The sequence below is a fragment of the Carettochelys insculpta genome, chromosome 1 (assembly GCF_033958435.1).
Source record: "Carettochelys insculpta isolate YL-2023 chromosome 1, ASM3395843v1, whole genome shotgun sequence".
Classification (NCBI taxonomy): Eukaryota; Metazoa; Chordata; order Testudines; family Carettochelyidae; genus Carettochelys; species Carettochelys insculpta.
Genome location: NC_134137.1, coordinates 183,666,424 through 183,672,423, shown reverse-complemented (window position 1 = coordinate 183,672,423; position 6,000 = coordinate 183,666,424). Strand labels below are relative to the sequence as shown.

The 6,000-nt window shown below is 54.6% G+C and overlaps 1 long non-coding RNA gene across 3 annotated transcripts in view; it reads left to right on the top strand.

The window, feature by feature from the left end:
* Nucleotides 1-214: 214 nt before the first annotated feature.
* The window catches only part of LOC142006947 (uncharacterized), a 73,029-nt gene continuing 67,243 nt past the window's right edge, over nucleotides 215-6,000 (top strand). For 2 of the 3 annotated variants that reach the window (XR_012643859.1, XR_012643860.1), the window contains exon 1: nucleotides 265-344. This is a non-coding gene — a long non-coding RNA (uncharacterized LOC142006947). Of the gene's footprint in view, nucleotides 345-6,000 lie in introns of all 3 variants that reach the window. The other variant, XR_012643858.1, reaches the window with a different exon arrangement.

Sequence of the window (6,000 nt, the reverse complement as noted above, 5' to 3'; positions counted from 1 at the left end):
CTCAAGTTTTACCTCACTTAAAAACTAGTTTGTTATAAAAACAGATATAGGCTTATGAGTATTACAGCCCCACTGTTACTGAAAAATTTCTAACTTTCTAATGTTCACCATATAGTTATACATTAACTTGGTTGGCATGTACATATTGTACCTACACTGTATAAAACATTTTAAACAAATGACTTGTCAGTGTAAAATATTAGTTTGTACTGACTTCACCAGTGCTTTTTACATAGCTTGTTATAAAACTGGGCAAATGTCTAAATGAGCTGGTGTATTCCTGGGAAGAGTTCTGCATACTCTCAAGAATATGTGCACTACATGTGAAGAACCACTGGTATAAGGTATTTGTGACTGTCATCTGGAATATTATGTATGGTATCTTACAAGAGAAGTGTGGAAGAGCTTGGTTTGTTTAATCTCGGAAAAAAAAGGCTGGGGGTGGGAATATGGTTGTTAGATACAAATAGGTTAGGGGAGGGGTACATGCCCAGGAGGGCAAAGAATTATTTAAGCTAAAAGACAATGTTGGAACAAGAATATAGCCATCTTCTATCCCTTTGAACAAAATCATGAGCGAAATGAGAGGAAGTTTGTGACTATCAGGGGGGTGTAGATCTGAACCTCCCAATAAGGTTTGGGAGGGCAAACAGGTAGTTTTGGAAGAACTAGGCAAATTTGCAAATGCAGTTGTATCATGAGGTTGCCTCTGGTGACAGGACTTAGGGTCCAACAGTACATGGGCTCAATTCTGGTTTATGTTTTTATGGTCCTAAAACTCATGATTTGGGTTTTCAGTCTACCACTAGCAGGGGTCATGAAGGGATCTCATCCTCCCCTCTTCCATGTGTTGTGGGAAGATTTTTTTTTTAATCTCCTTATTTTTAAATGTCATGGATGGCCTGGATGTCTTTCCAATGTTTGGCTGACATTTTCTAACTCATTGCCCTATATAGAGTCAGGAGGAATATTCCCTAAAGTTAGATTGGCAGTAACTTTGAAGCATCTGGGTTATTTGCCCAGGTAATCTGGGTTTACCTCCCTTAATCATTTCCCTGCCATTTCCACTGCATGGACCTCAAGCACTGGTGCACTTTGCTCTCTCCCACTCTCTAAGACTGTAGCCACACTTGGCCAAAACTTAGAAATGGCCATGCTAATGGCCGAATCAAAGAATACTAATGAGGCCCTGAATTGAATATTCAGTGCCTCATTAGTATTCGCATGCTGCCAGCCATGGCACTTTGAAAGCGCTGTTTTGGAAGGTGCATGGCTCAGCACGGCTGCGCAGGGGTCCTTTTTGAAAGGACCCCGCACACTTCAAAATCCCCTATAAGGGAATTTTGAAATGTGCGGGGCCCTTTCAGAAAAGACCCCCCCGTGTAGCAGCGCTGGGCTGCATGTGTTCAAAAACTGTGGCTGGAAGCATGCGAATGCTAATGAGGTTCTGAATTGAATATTCAGCTCCTCATTAGTATTCTTCGATGTGGCCATTGGCATGGCCATTTGAAAGTTTTGGCCAAGTGTGGCCACAGCCAAAGGGTATGTCTACACAGCAAAGTTATTTTGAAATAATAGCCCTTATTCTGAAATAACGTTTCTACCATCTACACAATGCAACCACGATTTCAAAATAATTTGAAATTTCTAAATAATTTTGACATAGTGGTTGGAGTATTTTGAAATAGATAAACTTCATTGTATGAAGGAATAGAGCCTATTTTGAAATAGGGGCTGTGTAGACAGGGAATTGAGCCTATTTCAGAATAAGCCAGAGTGTGCCCAATGGCTCTGCTTTGAAAGAGGCTCTATTGTGTGCAGATGTTCTATTTCAAAATAGCTGAGAGCTATTTCAAAATGCATTTTGGCTATGTCTATACACATCTGTCCTTTCAGAAGGGTCATATAAATGAAGCACTTAGAAAATGCTAATGAGGCGCTGATATGAATATTCAGTGTTTTATTTGCATAAAGACAGCATTGAAAGAAGTGCTGCTTTCTGATTGCAAATTAGCCATGTAGATGGGATTCCTTCAAAAGGAAACCCTGATTTTGAAAGCACTCCTTCTTCCCAATTTTTGCCTACATGTAATACAATCATACCTGCAGACTTAGACACAGCCTATGTGAATGTGAAAATCCAAGCCTGTAACTTGTGCATAAGATTATCAACTGTACATTGGTAAAGTATTGATAAATAATACTGTGGGGATCATATAAGCTACATCTACACGTGAAGCCTACTTTGAAGTAGCCTATTTCAATGTGGAGACATCGAAATAGGCTATTTCGATGAATAACGTCTACACGTCCTCCACAGCTGGCAACGTCGATGTTCAACATTGACGTTGCGCAGCACCACATCGAAATAGGCGCTGCGAGGGAATGTCTACACGCCAAAGTAGCGCACATTGAAATAGGGATGCCAGGCACAGTTGCAGACAGGGTCACAGGGTGGACTAGTGCTTCCGGGGCAACAGCGAGCCGCTCCCTCAAAGGGCCCCTCCCAGACACACTCAGCCTGCACAGCATGCGGTCTGAAGAGCCATAGGCACGCAGACCTCGGGCGACGCAGTCATGAACCCCCAGCAACAGCAGCAGCAGCAGCAGCAGCAGCAGCCAGAGGTCCACCCAGCCCTCCCGGCAGGAGCAGGGCTTGCCCTGCTCCATGCCATGCGGGAGGCAGCTGAGCACCTCCTTGCCACACCGGAGGAGGAGCGGCCTGCAGGGGAGCAGGACTCAACCCCCAACCGTGCAGCACCCCGACCCCCCCCCCACCTCACACGCCGCCGCCTGTGGAGCTACCCCACCAGCACCGACTGGTGGGAACGGCTGGTGCTTGAGGAGTGGGACGACGACCGCTGGCTCAGGAACTTTAGATTGAGCCGGCAGACATTTATGGAGCTGTGCCAGTGGCTCACCCCCGCACTCAGGCACCAGGACACCGCCATGCGGCGTGCCCTCCCAGTGGAGAAACGGGTCGGCATCGCTGTCTGGAAGCTGGCCACTCCAGACAGCTACCGATCCGTGGGCCAGCAGTTTGGTGTCGGCAAGGCCACCATCGGGGCTGTCCTCATGGAGGTAAGAGAACCCACCGGGGAGGGAGGGCAGGGGGGCCCTGGCAGGGCAGGGCAGGGCAGGGCAGGGCAGGGGAGGGGAGAGGAGGGGAGGGGAGGGGGGCCCAGGCAGGGCAGGGCAGGGCAGGGGAGGGGAGGGGAGGTAAGGGGAGGGCAGGGGGGCCAGGGCAGGGCAGGGAAGGGCAGGGGAGGGGAGGGGAGGGGAGGGCAGGGGGGCCCGGGCAGGGCAGGGGAGGGCAGGAGAGGGGAGGGGAGAGCAGGGGGGCCTGGGCAGGGCAGGGCCACACACACCCTGCTCACCCCTCATTGGTGCTCTCCCATGTGCTTTCCCCGCAGGTCGTGCGTGCCACCAATGCCATGCTCCTCCACAGGCTCGTGAGGCTGGGGGACCCAGATGCCACCATCGCGGGCTTTGCCACGCTGGGCTTCCGCAATTGCTTTGGGGCTCTGGATGGGACTCACATCCCCATCTGCGCCCCGCAACACAGTGGAGGACGCTACGTAAACCGCAAGGGCTACCACTCAGTGGTCCTCCAGGCCTTGGTGGACAGCCGGGGCCATTTCCAGGACGTTTATGGGGGTTGGCCTGGCAGCACCCACGACGCCCGGGTTTTCTGGAACTCGGGCCTGTGCCGCCGGCTGGAGGCGGGGACCTACATCCCCCAGTAGGAGATCCCTCTGGGGGACACCACCATGCCCCTCTGCATCATCGCAGATGCGGCATACCTCCTCCGGCCCTGGCTCATGCACCCGTACACGGGCCATCTCTCTGCCAGCCAGGAGCGCTTCAACCAGCGCCTGAACCACACACGCCAGGTGGTGGAGCACTCATTTGGCCGCCTCAAAGGGCGCTGGAGATTTCTCCTGACCCGCTTGGATGCGGGCCCCAACAACATCCCCCAGATTATGGGTGTCTGCTGCACCCTACACAATCTGGTGGAGAGCAAGGGGGAGGCCTTTTTTCAGGGCTGGGCTATGGAGGCCGGCAGGGCCGACGTGCAGCCACCCGCTGCCCCCAGTCTCCAGGTGGACCCCAAAGGTACCCGGGTCCAGGAGACCCTGCGGACCCACTTCAATGAGGCTGCGCGGTGAACTCTGCCAGGCCCCCCACTGCCCCTCCCCCTTCCTCCACAACCCTCCCTGCCCCTAAGCCCACACCACGGAGCACCCAACAGCACACCCCCCCACACACTTTTCCTGGACAAATAAAAGCACGCACTTGTTGGTAAAATGAAACTGGTTTTCTATGAACTGTTTTTTTAAGTAATAACAACAAACTATATATAAGACCTTCTAACTAAACTATTATATAAGTGAATAATAAAAAAGTTTGCATATATTATATGTACAAAAAACAGAAAACCAGGGATTACAAGGAAGGGGAGAACTATTTACATGGGGGGGACGGGGCAAACGGGGGGCACAAATAAATAAGTCCCAAAACTATATACAAGGGGGGGGCCACGTCCTGGGCCCCACGCCCCTATAGTCCGGCACTGGGGGTGGGCGGCTGGGAGCCCCGCCTCGGCCGCAGCCCTGTGCGGGCTGGCTGGGGGCCGGGCGGACCAGAAGATACGTCCGACGAGTCTCAGCTGACCCCAGGTGTCCCTCAGCCGTCTGGCCCTCGGTGGCGGGTGGCGGGGTGATGGTGGACGGCATGGCGATGAGCGGAGCAGCGGGTGGCGCGGCACGTAGAGCACTCAGGGTGGGCGCAGCGGCGGCCGGCGTGGCACGGGGGGCCAGGTAGTCCACGAGGTGGTTGAAGGTCTCCATGTAGGCCCCCCATGCCTCTTGGCGCCAGGCCAACGCCCGCTCCTGGAGGTGGAGGCAGCATTGCTCCATTTGCAGACGCTGCTCCGCGACCTCCAGCTGCCGACGATGGATGGCCAGCAGCTGGGGGTCCGTCGCCGGCGTGTGGTGTTGCTGGGTCCACCGTCTTGCCCGCCATGGGGCCGGTCAGTCCTCCACCAAGGGGCTTGCCTGGAGCAATGGCCCCAGAGGGGTTTCCGGGACCACTGAAGCCTCGCCGGTGCTCTCCGGTCCTTCCGATGGTGCAGCTGCAGAACACAGGAGGCGGGGAAGAAGAATGGAGACAGGCGTTAGTGTGGGCCCCGAGCTGTGGCCCTTGTCCCCCCACCCCTGTGCTGCAGGTTCCCCATCCCCATCCCTGGGAGATGCTGCTGTGATGGGGTTCACGGGTCCCCCTGCACTGCACCCCGCCCCCGGCGGGAGTGACTCTCACTTCACTCAGCAGGGTCTGACAGAAGAGGTTTCTTAGGCCACAGATGCCCAGTTTCTCCTGGGAGTGACAATACAGCAGTCAGACACAGTCCTTCCAACCCGTCCTGGGGAGAGGACCCCAAGGAGTGCCCCTCTGGAGTGTAGCTTTCCCCCTCCTCAGGCTGGCTGCCTTCCAGCTCTCCCTTCCCCTAGCCTCTACCTGCGCCCCCACCCCTGATTCAAAGCCATCTTGGCTCCTCCCTCCTCTTTGTTCAGGGCAGAGGTGTCACTTGCCAGTTGTAGCCCCAGGATCATCCTTTGCCCCTGGGAGCTATTCAGCTTGTTGCTCATATCTAGCCTGAGTCTCGCATTTGCACTCCCCCAACTCCATCACATGCAGCTGCGGCTGCTGCTGCTGCTGCTGCTGCTGCGGGGTGTCCCACCCCCTCCTCCCGGGGGACCCTAGAGGTTCCGCTCCCACCTGCCTTGGGGATGGGTCATGGCACTGTCGTGCTGGGGGGGGCGGCAGGGGCTGATGCACTGCTGTGAGGGACATGGTCCTGCTGTCCTTGGGGCCATGGCCATCTGGGCTTGTGGAGGGCCCTGGCCACATATCTATTGCCCCCGCCCCTCAGCCCCGGGGGTGTACTCCGGCGGGGTACATACCTGTAGGTCCACTCCCACGGTCTGGGGACACCCGGGG